Below are 18,685 nucleotides of genomic sequence, written 5' to 3'. Positions count from 1 at the left end.
ATTAAAATTTGTAGAGATGTGATAGGACGAAGGAAAAGGGTTTATGGCTTTTAGGAGGCAGCCTGTGGGAAGGTAAACATATGTGAGAAACTGATGGAAGATAAGGATTGTTTTAGTAAGGTTTGTTTTGTAGCTTCCTCTCACTGATAGTCTATCTAGAGTTGTCTCTTGTGATTAACTTTTGCCCTTCCTGGTGGAGAGGAGATGGGGGATACCTTACAAAGGGTAATTCATAGGGGAAGGGCAGAGAGCTTTTCTGTGTCTACTTCTCAGTTGTCTTCTGCTGTAAATAATCCTTATGCCAAAGTGGCATATTTTGGGGTGGAATAATCTGATTACCTACACTCCTATATGTTGTTTGAAAAGATAATGTATGTACTTGATTTTTAAAAATACTGTATGGGGGGTGGGGATATAGCCCAATGGTAGAGAACAGGCTTAGCATGCACAAGGTCCTGGGTTCAACCCCCAGTACTTCTATTAACAACAACAAAAAAATACTGTATAAAAGAACATACAGTGAAGATGTATTAGCTTAGTCCTCAGCACCTCCCAGGTCTCTTTCCAGAGTACATGTATGCCTATGCCAGCAATATAGGTATTATCTACCACTCCCTTTTTACCCATAGTAGCATTCCAACCACCTGGTGTTGCACATTGCTTATTTCACTTAACTTATTCATTCATTCAAGAAGTACTGACCAAGCTGTTACTATGTGCCACACACTTCCCAGTGATGGGAAAACAGCAGGGAACAAACAAAATGCTTGCCCTTTAAAGTTTATGCTTTAGTGAAAAGAGACAGGCAACAAACAAATGTAAAATATAAGATCAGATAGTGACAAGAGCTGTGAAAAAATAAAAAATGAACCAGGAGAGGAGAAGACAAAGTTGGTGGGGTCTGCTATTTTAAATATAGTCAAGACAGGTCTTCTTTAAAAAAAAACAAAAACACTTTATATATTTTTATTTATTTATTATTTTATTTTCTTGGGTGGAGGGGAGGAGGTAATTAGGTTTATTTATTCATTTTAATGTAAGTACTGGGGATTGAACCCAGGATCTCCTGCATGCTAAGCACACACTCTACCACTGAGCTATACTCTCCCACCAGGGCAGGTCTTTTTGAAGGCCTGACATTTTAAGTTGAGATTTGAAGGAAGTGAGGAAGCAAGTCATGGGGATATCTGGAGGAAGGGCGGTCCTAACATAGAACAGCAAGAGGAAAGGCCTCGAGTTGGAAGCATTCTTAACAAGCCAGGGTGGCTGGAGCATGGACAAGAGGGAAAGTGGTGAGAGATGGGATTGGACCGATATCCAGGGAGGTAGTTCACTTGGGAGTCTGTTGTTGAGCATGGTAACTCTAGATTTTGTTCAGCATACTAAAAGGTTTTGAACAGGGGAAAGACATGATCATGTTTACATTTTAAAAGGATCATTTTGGATCTCAGGTGGAGAATAGACTGGGGCAGAGTTGGAAGTAAAAGTTAGAAGCAAAGATAAAGTTAGGAGACTATTGCTGTATGCATAGCTTGAAGAAAGGTCTGTATCTAAACTGTATCTACATCTATCCTTCTGCTCCTCTTAATTCTTGCTATGGTGATCCATTTTATGGATGTGACATAATTTAGTTAATCCCTTACCGATGGACGTTTAGATGTCTCAACTCTTTTGCTGTTACAATGGAGCAATGAGTATCTCTCATGCTCATGTTTCAGTATTATATGCAGGATTATTCCATAAAGTATAACTACTGGTCACAAGTTAAACAATTTCCATATTAAAATTAAATCTGGTGATCTAATTCCCACTTTGAGCCCAAAGAAACAAGTTTTTTTTGTTTTTGTTTTTTTAATTCTTTGCCACATCACTGCTTTGGAAATTAAAGAGAGAGGCGTGTGCCACCCCTCCCACATTAGTTTTCACGTCTTTAAATATTCCCAGTCTAGCCAGCTTCTGCCTGCGCCTCCGTCATCTCCCAGCATGGACTCCATCTCAGGTGACCCGAGAGAGAAACTGAGACACGCACGTGCAGGCTTCGAAGCACAAGTCTTCCATCGGCCTTGTGCCCCCCTTTCCCCGAAACGTTTCCTTCTTTCTTCCTTCGGGGCCAAGTTCCAAGCTGCCAATCCCCAGCCGGGTCCCTCACCGCCCAGGACTACGACTGCCACCCGATTTCACCCCTCCGCCCGCTCGGGGGCTGCGGAAGGGGACGTGACGCCTCCTGGTCCCCTCCGAGCCGCCGTAGCGCGAGCCGCGGTAGTTCGGCAGCTCCGGTCGCCAAGGCAACGGTCTCCGCTGCGCGCGGCGGGCGCCAGGCAGCCCGGGGGAGGCGCTGCGGGCCGGCGGCCCGGATCGGCTGGTGGCGGGACGGCAGGTGAGCAGGGGCCGGGCGGGCAGTGGCGGCCCAAAGGCACGGCTCGCGGCGTCGACTTGTCGCAGCGGTCGAGGGGCTGGGCCACGGGGGGACCCCCAGGAAGGAGACGGGGGCCTGACCTTTACTCCCCGCCCATAGGCGCCGGGGCGGCGCCCCCTCGTGGCCTTTACCCCCGCCTGTCGCTGGCATGGAGTTCGCTTTGGGCTGTTGATTATGTTTGTGGACCACTGGCCTGATGCGAAAGTTTCTTTTTAAAAAAAAAGCCCATCTTATTTGGGAGTCGAGGAATAACTCTAAACTGCAGAAAATGTACGTCTGTGCGACTCTTCTGGGGCCAGAGGGGATTGACTTCTTTGTACATCAGTTTTTCCATCTGCAGAATGGGGATAATGATAGCACCTGTTTTAGAAGGTTATTACAAAATAAATTTATATTTCAAGTCTTTGCAGGTAAGTCCTCAATGCTTGAGAGCTTTTATTATTACTACTGCTACTACAGGGAGGTCCATCAGTGAGCCTGTACCGTGTGCCAGGGCCTGGGCTGATTGCCAGGGATAAAAAAGTCAATGAAACATCTTGTCCTCTGGGAACTCCACAGTTTTACTGTATAAATAGGAATTCATTGCGGTTCCAGCTATGATTTGGGGAATACAGGGGACTGTGAATGCACAGAGAAATCGGTTAACCCAGATTTCCGGAGACGAGGTTGGGGAGGATGGTCAAAGAGAGGTTTCAAAAGAAGAGGACTTCCAAAATGAGACATGAAGACTGCCTTTGTATTGGCAGAAGATGAAGCTGGTGGAGTGCACAGTGTTCTAGACAGAACAGCCAGCGCAGGATCCTGGAGAGAGAGTGCCGTCTTCTTGGGCATTTGAGGGATTTCACAGCCTGTTAAGAGACAGATTCTGGGAAGTGGAAGTAGTCTGGCTAGATGTGTTTGACAGCTAAGCAGGTGCCCTTCTGAAGGACTTACCTTGTATCTCCTTATAAATTTTGAGGAGTTTGGACTTTATCGTGGGGGTTAGTGGGGAGCATCAAAGGATTTAAAGCAGGCAGTGAGTGTGTGTTGTGTATGTTTGATCAGCAGTATGTTTTCCAAAGACTGGGGTTTTTTGTTGTTGTTGTTCTCGTCTCTTGGTCTCATGACTCCTCCAGTCTGTTTCTCACATTGTAGCTATTCATTTATGGCCATTCAAAAAATATCTATTAAGCATCAGATGCGTGCCAGGCACTGTGTAGGTAGTAAAGAATCAGGTTCCTTTCCTCATGGCATGTATTCCAGACATATTCAAAGGTACATTTGTGGAGAAAAAAAGCAGTTTAGTACAACTGGAACTTAATCAGTATTAGAAGAGACCCAAGCAGTGAGATTTTTTTTTTAAGGCCCAGATCATGCAAGACCAGTGTGTTGCACACGCTCGGCAGAACCATTCATTTAGACTACACCAGGAAGAAATGGCCAGAGAATGGGAGGAAAGCTAGGAGAGTGTAGTAATAAAAACCCAAGGAAGAGGTCAACATTGCTGGATGCTGCTCGGATTTCAAGTAAAATAAGTTAAATGTTAAAATGTGCCTTTTGGATAAATAAATATAGAGGTCACTGAGGACCTAATTGGGCAAATTTGGTGAAATGATGGGGGTGGAATCTGTAATACAGGCAGCTTCCAAAGGTTCAATGTAATATGTCAGTGGGATGAGGAGAGAGTGGGATGTGAGAAAGTAAAGACAAAGTGTAGGCAGCTCCAAGAAGTCTGGCTGTGAAGAGACGCCAGAGAAGCTGGAGAGTGATTGGGAATCAGGTGAAGTCTTTAAGCAGGAGAGAGACACGAGCAGATTTAAAGGCTGAGCAGATTTAGAGGCTGACGGCAAAGAGCCAGTAGTGAGGGAGAGGCAGAGAAAATACAGGAGATGGAAAGATAAATCAGTGACACAGCTTTGCAGAGGACGTGACAGTGGATGAGATCCACAGGACAGACCCTTTGAAGAGTCTGGTGGTGTGTACTTTTTTGAAGAAGTGGGAAGCAAGGTAATTGCAGAAAAGGAGTGCAGCTGCATAACAGAAAAAATAAATGAAAGATGCAAATGTGGAGAGGAAGTTAAGTCTTCATTCTCGTGAAATAGCAGACATTTATTGAACTAATACTGCGTTTAGGACTTTCCATAATGTGATCTTTACAACAACCCTTGGAGATAGCCTCTAGTATAATTCCCAGCTTACGGATGAGGAAATGGAGGTAAAAATGCTTAGCCAAGGTCACACCGGATTTGAATCCAGGTCAGCCTGAGCCTAGAGCTTTTGCTTTTAATCACTCCCTAAATGATATGATTGTCTACCTACGATATGATTATCTCCCAAGAAAATACAAAAGAATTGCATAAAAAATAATTAGATAGAATAAGGTTAAGTGAACCAGCAGCTACGGGATAGACAAAAAGCAATTGCTTCATACCAACAGTAATATTCAGAAAATGGAATTGTAGTAGAAATGACAATTGCAACATGAAAAATAAATACCTAGGAATAAAGTTTAAATGTGTCCATACTAGCCAAAAGAATGAGTGGGCTGGAGGGGGGAGGTGGAGGTTTATTGGTTTTTTTTTTCCTTTGGGAAAATTGGGGTATTGATAGCAGAAAAAGGGCATGTAAAAAACAAACAAAACAGATGTCTATTATGAGACATAAGGAGAATATATGCAAAGATGTTGACTGTGATGTTTTTATAATATTGAAAAATTGAAAACAGACTGGTTAAATTAGGGTGCGGTCATATGTGGATACTATCAGCCATTAAAAAAGAATGAGGTGGGAGCTATATATATGGAAAGATGTTTACTTTATATGGTTAGGTGTGAAAAGCAGATTACAGTAGGTTTCTATTTTTGTTTTTTTTAAGTGTATACATACATACTTATAGGAAAAATGTCTAGGAAGATGAGTTGTTTGAAACATTATTTTTACTGTGGTAAAATACCCATAACATAAAATTTATCGTAACCATTTTTTATCATAACCATTTTTAAGTTAGTAGTGTTTTAAGTGTAGTGTATTTCAGTAGTGTTAAAGATATTCACACTGTTGTGCAATCAACCTCCAGAACTTTTTAATCTTGCAGAACAAACTTTATACCAGTTAGAAGCACAACTCCACATTCCCGCCTCACCCTAGCCCATGGCAACCACCATTATAACTACCATTTCTGTTTCTATGAATTTGACTATTCTGGATATTTCATATAAGTGGAATCATGCAGTATTTGTCTTTTGTGATTGGTTTATTTCACTTAGTATAATGTCCTCAAGGTTTGCCTGTGTTGTAGCATGTGTCAGAATTTCCTTCCTTTTGAAGGCTAAATAATATTCTATTGTATGTATGAACACATTTTGTTTATCCATTCCATAGAAGGATATTTGGGTTGCTTCCCTCTTTTGACTATTGTGAATAATGCTGCTGTGAACATATGTGGGCCAGAAAAATAAGTTCTTTATGTCTGTGTCATGAGATCATGGAGACTTTTATTCCTTTCCTTATTGCCTTTTTTTTTTATGAGTGTAAATTGCTTTCATAATCAGAAAAGCAATAAGGATATATCCTATTGGGGAGATGCGGGAGTAAAGGTAAAAAAGAAAAAAGAAAAAGACCTGATCTAGGGCAGCGGCAGCAGGAATGGAACGGAGTGGGCAGATTTGAGAGACATTTCAGGAGAATCAATAGGACTTGACAACCAAGAGTTAAGGAAGTAAGGAGTGGAGAATGAAACGGAGGCCTGTGGGGAGAAGAGGCTTAGACTAGGGGAGGAGGGAGAAAATAAGGCTGGGAGAGCCACCTGAGCCTTTTTGTTCAGGAGTTTGAACCCTTCCTGAAAGCAGAGGGAAACCATTGAAAAGAAGGGAAATGACTTAATCAGATTCGCATTATAGAAAGGTCACTTTTGGCTCCCGCCAACTCATTCTGCAAGCTGAAGCCAGATTGTGCCAAATTTCCCTTTGTGTTACTTAGACTTGAACCTCTGTTAACTTCCTTTTATTTGAGATGAAGCATTAGTGCTGAAAGACACATATTTATTCTTCTAAAAGCACCTGGAGTATTTTAAACAAAGTCCTATTTGGATTATATTGATCCCTAATCGTGTTCAGTTTTATTTTAACAACACAGTCTCCTGTAAATATCCTCTCTGCCTTTAGCAGGGGAAATATAATTGGGAAGGTAAACAAGAAATATAAACAACTCAGGTTAGAGACCTTCAATTTATTGCAGATATCTTTGACACTCTCCTTTGAGTAGAAAGGGGCCAATAAAGTAAACAGTGTCTTACTAAGGGGCTACTGCAAAACAAAAAATCTTAAGAGTCCAAATGGATTCAGCTTACTACCCATTTCTGCTCAAAAAACTATGATCTCTCTCTGCTTCCAGAGCATCACAGAGGAAACTAACTGTTGTGCTGACAATTGTAAGCGTTCTGCAGTTTATAAGAGCTGCATATCCCAAAGACGTGAACCCATGATCTCATTTCATTCTTCCCAATAATTCTGTGAGACAGGGATTATCAGTCCTATTTTTGGATGAGGAAATTGAAGATCAGATGATTTAAGAAACCTCCCAGCTCCTACATCTAATAAATTCTGGAGTTTGAATCTGGGTTTTCTTATTTTCATTTTATATTATAGCTTATTATTATGGAAAGTTCTTAACATATACAAAAGTAGAAAAGATAGTATAATAAATACCTTATACTCATACTCCAGCTTCAAAAGATACTAACATATGGTCAGTTTTATTTGATCTATATGCCCTCCTCCCTCCCCACCTTGCATTATTTTAAAGCAAATCCTAGACATTGTATCATTTCATCTATAAAGACTTTAATATGCGTCTAAGAGATAAGGATTTTTTCTCCTCCTTCCCCCCCCCATAATCACAATATTATCACACCTAAGGAAATGAACAGTGGTAATTCCTAAATATTACCAAATATCTATCTGGTATTCAGTTTCCTCAATTATCTCCTAAATGTCTTTTTACAATTGGTTTGTTTGAATCGGAATCCAGACAAGGACCACCTATTTCACCTGGGTGATAGTCTCTTAAGTGTCTGAATCTATGGCAGTTTCTCTTCCCACCCCACCCCCTTTTATTTGTTGAAAAATCAGGTCATTTGTCCTGTACAACTGCTCACATTCTGGATTTGGCTGATTAGATTCCTTTAATGTGTTCCTTGAGTCCCTTTATTTTTTTGGCCATTATGCTTTGTGGGTGCTGCTGTGCATCACACTGGCAGCCAGTAAAGTCTAATTCTCTCACTTTTTGTGATACTGGAATTGATCATTGGGTTCAGGTGTTTGTTAGCATGATCCATCCATTATAAGTTTCTCATCAGCCTTTCACAGAATGGTTTTTACCAGCTATTAATCATTGCCTTGATCTATTATTTTATTAGGGGTTGCAGATGAATCCAGGTTTTCTGACGCCAAGTCATGTGCTCTGTTAAATCCTACTGTCTCCTGATTTAAAGCAGCCTTTGCACAGCTGTTATGTATTTTCCCCCCTGGTAGGTGGAGGAAATCCCCTCAGTTAATAATTCAGCTTAATATGTATATATATATATATATATATATATATATATATATATTTTTTTTTTTTTTTTTTTTAAGAAAACAGCCTGTGTGCTCTGTCCAGTACTAGTTAGTTACAACATTGCTTTCCTGGATTGGTTTTATGTGTTGGCAAAACTGCACTGCAAGGGGCTGGCTATATCAGTGCTTTTCAAACTGTAGGTTACTACCTAGTTGGCTGGCAATTAGTAGGTTGAGGAAGTTATTTGGGAGAGGAGTTCCAGAATATTTTTTTTTAATGGAACAGACTTTTATTTCTGTTGGAAAGGAAGTTTTTCTGTAAATAGGAGAACAGACACTGAGTAGATTGGTCAGCTAGGAACTGTGTTGGTTGCTAATAACAGGGCTTTAAATAAGACAAATTATTTATTGTTCTTTAAAAAAAGCATTATGGAGGAGGGTAGTGGTAGAGGGCATGCTTAGCATGCAGGAGGTCCTGGGTTCAATCCCCAGTACTGCCACTTAAAAAAAAAACTTACTCCCCCCAACCCCAAAAAAAGCATTAAGTCCAAAATTGGCAGTCTGTTGCTGGCATGGCAGTTCCACACTGCCACAGCCTAGATCTTTCTTTCTTTCTGCTCCATCATTCTTGTCACATAGTTGGCACTCTTTGGTCACCTTGTGGTCACAAGTGGGCTTCTGGCTCACTAACCAAACAGTCCTTCCTTGATGCAGGAAGAAGTAGGAGAGGGGAGGGCAAAAGACACCCTTTAAAGTTCCAGAAGTCCCCGCCAACACGTACAGTTTACATCTCATTAATTGTTTGTATCTGGAGGGAGGCTGGTGAATGAGGTTTCTTAGCTGAACACATCGCTGTTCCCAACAAGAGAGGGAGGGAAAATGGCTACAGGTCTGACAACATGCAGTGCCCACCACGGAAGGCAGTCCTCAGTGTCCTCCATGCCCTCCGCGTGGAGGAAAGCACAGTTTCGTATGTGTTCACTGTCTTTCTGTTCATGGTTGTTTAATCAGATTATGAGCTCATACTTTATATGTTTTATAATTCATATTTTCCATTTAACCACATCATGAGTATCTTTTCATGTCAGTTACTATACAGTAGAAGCTTTTTAACCAGTCTCCACTTAATGGATGCTGACAGACCCTCTCCATTCTCACTAGAAAACTTAGTGTTTAATTCCCACGGCCCTCTGAATGTTCTTGACTAGTAGACAACTCTACTATGCTATCCAGTATGATAGCTACTACCCACATGTTGCTGTTTAAATTTTAGTTAATTAAAATTAAACTAAAAATCCAGTTTCTCAATCTCAGTAGCCACATATGACTAGTGATTACTGTATTCACAGCCCAGGTATAAAACATTTCCATCACTAGAGAAACTTGTGTGGGACAGCACTGCTCTGGAGCACCGGCACACTGCAGCTGCCACCTTTTTGGTTTCATGGAGTTTTAGTGGTTGGAGTCCCCAGCCTGGCGGGAACCAGACTGCCTGGGTTTGAATTCTCACTCTGCCATTTACTAGTTGTATGATCTCAGGCAAGTCACTTAACTTCACCATGTCTCAATTTTCTTATTTGTAAAATGAGGGTCACAGTTGTACTAGATTTTAAAAAAAATTTTATTTAAGTTTTTTTTTGGGGGGAGGGAGGTAATTAGGTTTATTTGTTTCCCTTTTTTGTTTGTTTTAGCGGAGGTGCTGGGGATTGAACCTAGGACCTTGTATATGCTAAGCATGTGCTCCACCACTTGAGCTATACCCTCCCCAGGTCACTATGTTTTAATCCAAGGACTTGGGAGAAATTTTTGACCCCTCTTCACGAAGAGGCCTGGATTTCAGTCTGGAAATCATTAAAATACAATAAAAGAGGGCATGTGGGCATTTCAGCCCAAATTTTGTTTTAGGATTTAGTTCTATTTCTTCTTGCGGGCCACTTGCTGATTTTAGATACAATATTTAGTATTTAATGCACCAAAAAGTTTGGACTGTCCTAAAAAATCGGTGTAATGGAATTTGTCCTGATGTGGCTTCTTTTTCCAATTCACATAGCACTTTGTTTGAACTTTTCTTTTTATAGCATTTCTCATAAATAGTCCTCCTTTATAATTATTTTTGCATTCATTTTGTGTCTGCTACTAGACTTTTAGTTTGTTGAGGACAGCAGTTCTTCACTGGACTTTTACATATCCTAACACGTGGGCCCTCAGCTTATGTTCATGGAATGAATGAATAAATCACTGCCCCTTTCTGTTATCACATAGCCATCTTTCGTAACATTTCCTTCAAATTCATTGTTAGTGGATAGTCTTCCAGCCCCTTCAGTAGGTCAGATTCCATGTTAGAGCAAAAAATGTTAAATGTTTATAAAGTAATTTTCTAACATAAACAAAGATAGAGGGAATAGTGTAAAGAAACCCCCATTACACATCATCTAGCTGCAACAATTAACATTTTAGAGCCAATTTTGGGTTAGGGTAGAGGGAACATTAAGACTTCCCATTTTATGGAGAAAGAAGCAGGGTGTGAGTGACAGGCGGGGTGGAGAAAGAGGAAGCCAGTGGCCCGAAGACAGACCTGCCTGCCTCCCTCATGGGGTTGTTATGAAGGTTTCATGAGTTGACACATGAACAGTGAACAATGCCCCGCACATGGTGAGTGCAGCTGACATGCTGCCACCACCACCGCCATTACTGTCATTGCCATTACTGTCACTACCCCATAGCTTGAGGGAGCTGAATTGGGTGGCCGTGGCACTAACTAACTTGGTAACCTTGGACATCAAACTTTCTGAGCTGCATTTTCTTTATCTGAAAAATAAGAATGATATTAGCATCTTCTCTACCACACAAGGCAGTGGAATAATGCATGTAAATATGTTCTGGCTTCATTAACATTAATCACAATTTTCTGGAGTGGTGTTCTGGTCCAGAGGGACTGTGTTTTTTGGAAGTCAAGCCTGTTCCTTGCATCGACTCTCATTCTAAGACTTCCTGTTATCCGTGGGCCCCAAAGTCATTTGTCAGCCTAGCAAATAAATATTATAGCACAATAAGCTTCATTTCTATTTGCAAAATGTTTATTTCTAAGGCATGAGAAAACAGTTTCGCTTTATATAGCTTGTCCATATTTGCACTGGAAATGAAATACTTATCAACCAAGTTGATAAAGGGATAAAAATAGTTTTCCTAAGGAACAGTTTGCCGGGGATTAATGTTGGAAAAATTTTGTGGCAGAATCTGTTTCACCATCTTTGAAATATAAACAGTATCTTCATTTGTCTGTATTTTTCTTATAACACTTTGCTCAACTCCTAATTTAAAATAGCTTTCCAAAAGCCAGAATTCCTCTTTAAAAAGTCAGTTTTCTTTTAAATGAAGACGAAGTTTTAAACACTTTGCTTTCTGCTCAGTACTGCAAAGAATTCTAATCATGCAGAACATTCATCCAAAGAACACACACACACACACACACACATCTGTCTGAGATAAGAATTAGTAGATACTGTGGGAAGAGAAATGGAATATCCCTGATGGTTATAATAAATTTCTGCAATGTTTGTTTGGACAGGACAATCAACTGTCATGTCTCCTGGCTATAAGAGTTACGTAAGTCGAGGGCAGAAAGTCAGTGCCCTAAACTTAATTCTCAGGAAGATACTCCCTTTTCAAACTACCACTTGCAATTAGGTTTGACTTTTTAAAAGTCTGATTTTTATTCTTTCACTTAGTAAAAACTTGGCCTTGCCATTTGTGGTTTATGGCAAGTTGGACTTTTATAAACTTCTTCATTCAAACAAACTAAACCCCCACTCCATATCTCCAAATAACAAAAACAAATAAATATAAAATGCAGCTTTATCTCAAAAAGAGCAAGACCCTAATTCCACTCTTTGAACCAATGACATATGATCTCTTTGCTTTAGTTCCCACAGACGGTTCTAGTAAAACGTTTTATTACACAGTCTCTTTACTTGATTCTTTTTCCTGGGATTCCAGTATATTTTGGTGATATTTCTTTTCTGAGAATCCAACACACATCATCTCTGGTAGTCATCCAGCCAATGTTGTCTTAGAAGATATGCCACTTCTAATTAAAATTTAAATTGGGAGAGTTGATGTGAAAAACTTTGGATTTTCATAATTATGAAATGTGGCTGGTCTGAGCTATATTATACACAAGGTATTTCAAAGACTTAGTACAAAGATAAAGAATATGTCAATAATTTTTACATTGATTACATGTTGAAATGATGATGTTTCAGAAATACTGGGTTAAATAAAACAGATCATTAAAGTTAAAAGTTTTTTATGTATGTATATATATTATATATGTATGTAAGTATATAGATACATCTCTGCATAGTAGCCAGGGTGATTTTTTTTAACTTTTTGAGATAATTATAGATTCACATGCTGTTGTAAAAGATACAGAGAGATCCCATATACCCTTTATCCAGTTTCCTTTAATAATAAGTATCAGCTCAAATGCCACCTCCTCAAGGCATCCTTCCCTGACCACCTGCTTTTGTTCACCTGTCCCCATACTCTGTTTAACTTTCTTCATAGAATTTGCTTCTGTCTGAAATTTGTTTGTTTAATTGACTTTTGTCCAGTAGAAGGTGAACTGAAGAGAGTGGAAACCTTGTCTGTTCTATTCATTGCTTTGTCTCCTGTGCCTAGAGTAGAACATACACGTAGTAGGCACTTGATAACTATTTTCTGAATGACTAAATTTTGTGGATGAGCAAGCTGCATTTCAAAGTGACTGAGTAGCTTATCTGTGATCACCTAGTCGTAATTAGTAGAACTGTGTCTTGAAGCCACAGGCACAAAGGGCTTAAAATAGAGGTGAGTTTGTCCTGTTTGAAGGACAGATAGAACCATGATGCTGGAGGATAGGCAGTGACAGCGAGAGTGGGACAGTTTCACAGTAGAGCCCGGGTCACCTCAGGCTTTGTAGACCGTGATGAGGAGTCTGGATCTCATTCTAGGTACAGTGGGAGGTACTGAAAGGTTCTAAGCGAAGGAACACTATGAATGACAGGTCCAGCTTAGCTCACTGGAATTCTGCTCTCATGCTGGGACCAAAGTCCTGGTCTGCAATGATGCTTTCCTTTTCCTTGCTTTGCCAGCCTAAAGGACCACAGCCCTGAAGGATGAGTAGGAATTTGGGGAAGGAAGAAGGAAGGGTGTTCAGGTAGGATGGGGAGAGAATAAGGTCAAGAGATGTTAGGAAAAAAATGGGCTGGAGTGTCAGAGGCTAGTAGGATCTGTGTGTCTGGAGCAGATTCAAGAAGGAGAAGAGAGAGAAAGGATCTGATTGGAAGGAAATGGTGTGAAAATGACTCTTGGTCAAGACTTTCCCACCTTTCTACTTGTACAAATAATCAGGATGGAGAGATGGGCAGGTGTGTGGGTGGGTGACTGTTCACTAGGGTTTGATGGTAATTGCTGTAACTTCAGGAGTGGCTGCTCTGTGCCAGGCTCTGGTCTTAGCATCTTCCATTAACTTATTTAATCCTTTTTAACAGCTCTGTGAGGTTGAGACTATTATTCCTCATGTTACAGATAGGAAAACTGAGGCATGGGGAAGGAAAGATCTAGAATCTGTGCTTTTAGCTTCTAATATGACCACTTACTTAATGAGGGCTAGATGGATTTTCCCCAGCTTTTTATTACAAAAAATTTCAAACATATAGAGAAAAAAATTAGAGTACAGTGCACACCTGTATCAGATGCCTGAATCAGTGTTAACATTTTGCTGCATTTGCTTTTATCTCCATATATGTATGTTTTTCAATTTTTATGGAACTCTTTGAAAGTATGTTACAGATATGATAATTCACCCCTGAATACAAAAAAGAGTGTTATCTTCCTTTCACATGATATTTACACCCTTCCTTCCCTGTGCATTTTTGGGAAATACATTGCCTCCATGTAAAAGTACTTTGTTAGATGTAAAAAGGAGTTTTGTTCTAGGCTCAGATAATTATAAATAGTCTTTCTGCTTACATGAATCTCCTGGTATTTGAAAGGCACGCAGGGTAAGAGCAATTTATGTTTCTCTAAGACTGCCTGACAATTTGCTGGACTTTTAACATCCTGGTCCTCACCTATTAAATACCCATTTGAGTGAGAAGCAATCAAATATTGTGACAACCAAAAATGCCCTCCCTTCCTCCCCCATTTCCAGAAGGCCCTGCAGCCACTTGGCCTGCTGAGAGTCATTGACTGACTAGTCCCCTCAGGAGAGAGCTGTAGTTTAAATTAAAAGAAAATGCTCCGTCACAGAACCCGTACTGTAATAGTTCAGTGTTGAGGGGAAGGAGGTGGTCCAACTTGCCTGTAGTGCTCCTTTCATTCCGGATTTGTATACATATATTCATTTATTCAGTTATGCCCCCACTACCACTACCACCATTTTGCTCCAGAAAGGCTGTATGATAGTTCTTGATTTATTTAACCATTAAGTGTATCTTCTAATGATTTGTAATTCTTGTGCTTTTCCATAGAATGGGACTTGAAGCTGACTCAGGGCTCACTCAGTTTACTTTCCCAGCTTTATTTCCCTTGATTTTGCTGGAGGCACGGGAAGATTTATCCCAACTCTGCAGCTCCCTGAACTCCACCAGTCTCTACTTTTCAGCGTTGCCTGGCAAAGTCCATTTGTCAAGCTTACCTCAAATGTCATGTCGTTTGTAGATCTCACTGAGCCCTGCAAGATATAGTCTAAACCTTCGTAACACATTCTTTCTTGTGACACTAACCACAGACTGCCCTGCATTACGTTTGATTGTGTGTTTCCCGTATCTCCTACAAATATTTCCGTCATAATTCCCCAGGCAGCTCCTCCATGGCAGACCTTGTTCAAGATTCTGGAACTAGAGATGAATCTCTCCTAGATAATCCTATTTGATTCTTACTTTTGCTTTCCTGATAATTGGAGTGCCTCTTGTTCCCTTGCATCCCCTGTAGTGCCTGGTACATTGCCTTGTGTATGGTGATTCATGCATATTTCTGAATTGAGTTTGAGATCCAGGAAAACAAGCACTTCCAAGTCAGATGTAAGTCATACTCTGCCACTGTGCAGTGGGTGAATCACTTAACCTCTGTAAACTCCAAGTTCTTTATCTAGAAAACATTGATAATAATATCCATCCTAGAGGATTGTTGTAAGTTTAAAGATGAATTATATGAAGTGCCAGGCACCGTTATCAGCACATAGTAGGACTATTTTAACGTCACTTGAGTTAGCAGTAGATGTATTTAGGATCTTCATTGTCTTAAGGGAAACACTTACTTAGTCTTGGGGCCTCTCCAAGAAGAAACAGGCCCAGGGGAAGGTCTGGCCCATCACTGATTAACTGTTCCCTTTTTAGAGTCAATGATCTGAGTCTCTGTTTTGGAACTACTTATATAATATATACCACCTGTTATTTGTGTATTTTTAGCAGTGGGAGTCGGGTAATCCTAATCCTGTCTGTAAAAGAGCAAACTGTTTACCAGAAGCAGTTTTTTTTCTTAACACTGACTCACACTGACTCATCCCTCTCATTTTCCTTCCTACCCCTCATAACAGCCTTGCAGGGGAGAGAATTTTTAGGGAATTTAGTCGGGTTACTTTTCTTTCTTTTTTTTTTTTACTTTCCAAAATTGAAAGCGTGAAAGTGTCACGCCATTAATTCCATCTCAGGAAAGGCTATAAAGCCTATGCTGCCTTGGAATGGCCAGGATGACCAATGCCAGGTAGCCAAACGTCTCTTAAAAAATCTTGTCTAGACAAACCAATCCTGTTGGCTGAGAGATTGGACCAGTGCCTGAAATGTACACGTTAATCAACTAAACACATGTTGTCAACTTAAATTCTGTTGAACCTAGAAATTTTCTTCTTCTGAGATAGGAAACCAGAGCAGGATTAGAGCCAGACCTGTGATGCCTTAACAGTTGGATTTGAGATGACAGACAGAATTCAGACAGCACATTAGAATCAGTAAAATGGGGAAGGAAGGGAATAGATCAGAATGACTAGTGTCCTTATGCCTTCATTTGACATTCATTAAGTGAATATTTACTGATCATCTGTGACATGCCAGGTGCTAGGGCTGCAACAGAGAATAATAAAAACATGGTGCCTGCTGTCATGGGCCTTTTCTTCTAATGTGTGTTTGTAGTAAACGCTGTGGTGGAAGTAGAGGATGCTAGGGAGCAGAGAAGTGCCTTGACCTGCTCATGTGAGCACACGCTAGTACGTGAGGATGAAGGGAGGAAGGAAGACTTCTGGAGGAAGAGACACCCCAGTTGAGACTGGCTGGATGCATAGGACTTACCTGGAAGAAAGGGGGTAGGATGGGGCAGGATGGCTGCTGAGATTCCTGGCAGAAAGGGCCACATGTGTGAAGGCCTTGAGGTGAGAAGGAGGTTGCTCATGGAGGAACTGAAATAAGTTCCAGTGTGACCAGAGGACAGTCAAGTGAGGGAGAAGTCTGGCACAAGCTAAATTTGGAGAAGCTGGCAGGACCAGATCATACAGAGCATTGTAGATCAGTTTATTAATTAAAAAAAATTTTTTTCAACTGGGGCAAATTTTACAAACAGTGAAGTGCTCATGAAAAGTACATACACCCTTGCAACCCACCCCCCATTTTGGGTAAGGACTTTTGATACTGACAGCAATGGGAGGAACGGGTTTTGAGTAGGGCCCAGACTTGATGCTGTCTGCTTGCTAGCTTAGAACCTTCTGAGGTGGGAGGGGCACCAGCAGGACGGAACAGGAATAGATGGTGGTTTGCAGGTGGGTGGGGAACCCAGCTTGGGAAGGGTCCAGGATCTCTGTATTCCTAAGATGTTTTTACCAGAGGACAAACCCCTACATGCTTTGTAGGGTTGAAGTGTCTACAGAGAGTGCAGAAGACTGTTTTTTTTTTCAATGTCTTCCTGGAAAGACTCCCAGGCTGCCTGCATCTTGAAAAAAGCCTCCTGAAAGCCTGCCTGGCTACAGAGGCAGTACCTCCCAACTTCACTGATGAAACAAAGGAAAATAATCGCCTTATTGAATTTTTTTTATTACCTACAGTACATGTGACATTTTTCTTTTCTAAGAGTAGGGTGTTAAAAAATATTGTAATAGTTTTGGGTTTAGGGATTTACTGAAGCTTATATCTTTTAAATGCTCCGACTGTTTGAATATTTGAGGGTTTTGATGTGGTGCCAGAAATCACTGAACGTGTCACTGTGCTCTGACTGGGATTCCCAGTGCTGTGTTGGATAGAAGTGGCAAGAATGGGGCATCCTTCTCTGGTTCCTGATCTTAGAGGAAAAGTTTTCAGGTTTTCACTGTTGAGTATGTTAGCTGTGGGCTTGTCATACACGGTCTTTATTATATTGAGGTGCATTTCTTCTGCACCTAATTGGTTGAGAGTTTTTATCATGAGAGGGTGTTGATTTTTGTCAAATGCTTTTTCTGCATCTACTGTGATGGTCATATGATTTTTCTCCTTTGTTTTTGTTAATGTGGTATATCACATGTATTGATGTGTATATGTTGAACCATTCTTGTATCCCAGGGATAAATTCAATTTGATCACTTGAATGATCTTTTAATGTGCTCTTGTATTAAGTTTGCTAGTATTTTGTTGAAGGTTTTTGCATTTGTATTCTTTGGGAATATTGGCCTGTAATTTTCTTTTCTGAAAGGCAAGAAGAGTGTTCTTGCCCGGCTTTGGTAGGACAGTAATGCTGGTCTTGTAAAATGATTTGGAAATTTCCTTCCTCTTTAGTTTTTGTGAAGAGTTTGAGAAGGATTGGTGTTAATTCTTTAAATGTTTGTGTTGGAATTCACCAGAGCTAAATTTCTACTTTAGTGATACACATATTACTATATTTCAATTATTTTAATATCACAAGGAACCTCAAAGATCATTTAGTCCAATCCCTATCAAAATTCCAATGGCATTTTTTTTGCAGAAGTAGAAAAATTCATCCTAAAATTCATATGAAATCTCAAGGGACCCCAAACAGCCAAAATACTTTTGGAAAAAAAAAAAAGGATAAAGTTGGAGGACTCACATGTCCTGGTTTCAAAACATTACCAAGTTATAGTAATCAAAATGGTATGGTTCTGGCATAATTAGACATGTAGACCACTGGAACAAAATAGAGAGTCTAGAAATAAAACCTTGAGTACACAATCAAATGATCTTAGACAGGGGTGCTAAGACCACTCAGTGGAAAAGGGACAGTCTTCAACAAATGGTGCTGGGATGTTTTACCCCCAGAAGAGGAAGATACACATTTATTCTGCACCTACTACATACTAGGTGTTATTGCAGCAATCCTGGGAGAGACATCATTAGTGTTCTTGTTAGATTGACTTGTCCTGCTGTGCAAGGGAAATTCAGGGTCCTAGCAGGCGTATGATCCCAGATCTGCATCCTTACAAAGCCTGTGCTTTCCTCATACTACCCAGCTGCATCTTCCTGCATCTCCTGGCAGCTTCCTAACAGTAGACAGAGTTTCTGTCCATAACTGATGGGTGTTTATCTTTTCATTAGTGCTGCAACATTTGTAGGGGTTCCACCTGCTATTATATTTAGGGAGTTGTCACAGAATTTAAATGAGCTGCTTTTGTATATTTTAACACTTATCTTTTCAAAGAACCAGCTTTTAGTTTCATTGATTCTTTTTTTTTTTTTTTTTTTAGTCTCTAGTTTATTTCTGCTCTGATCTTTATGATCTCTTT

At 40.3% G+C, this 18,685-nt stretch overlaps 1 protein-coding gene across 1 annotated transcript in view; it reads left to right on the top strand.

Annotated features, from left to right (window-relative positions):
• The first annotated feature begins 2,275 nt into the window (after positions 1-2,275).
• PKIG (cAMP-dependent protein kinase inhibitor gamma) overlaps positions 2,276-18,685 on the top strand; it is a 61,642-nt gene continuing 45,232 nt past the window's right edge. Inside the window, exon 1 of the mRNA XM_064475655.1 lies at positions 2,276-2,377. The gene's annotated coding sequence lies outside the window, so the exon portion shown is untranslated. The remainder of the gene's footprint in view (positions 2,378-18,685) is intronic.

Source organism: Camelus dromedarius, chromosome 18 (assembly GCF_036321535.1).
Source record: "Camelus dromedarius isolate mCamDro1 chromosome 18, mCamDro1.pat, whole genome shotgun sequence".
Lineage (NCBI taxonomy): Eukaryota > Metazoa > Chordata > Mammalia > Artiodactyla > Camelidae > Camelus > Camelus dromedarius.
The sequence above is the reverse complement of the archived record's forward strand: the minus strand, read 5'-3'. Positions and strand labels throughout refer to the sequence as shown.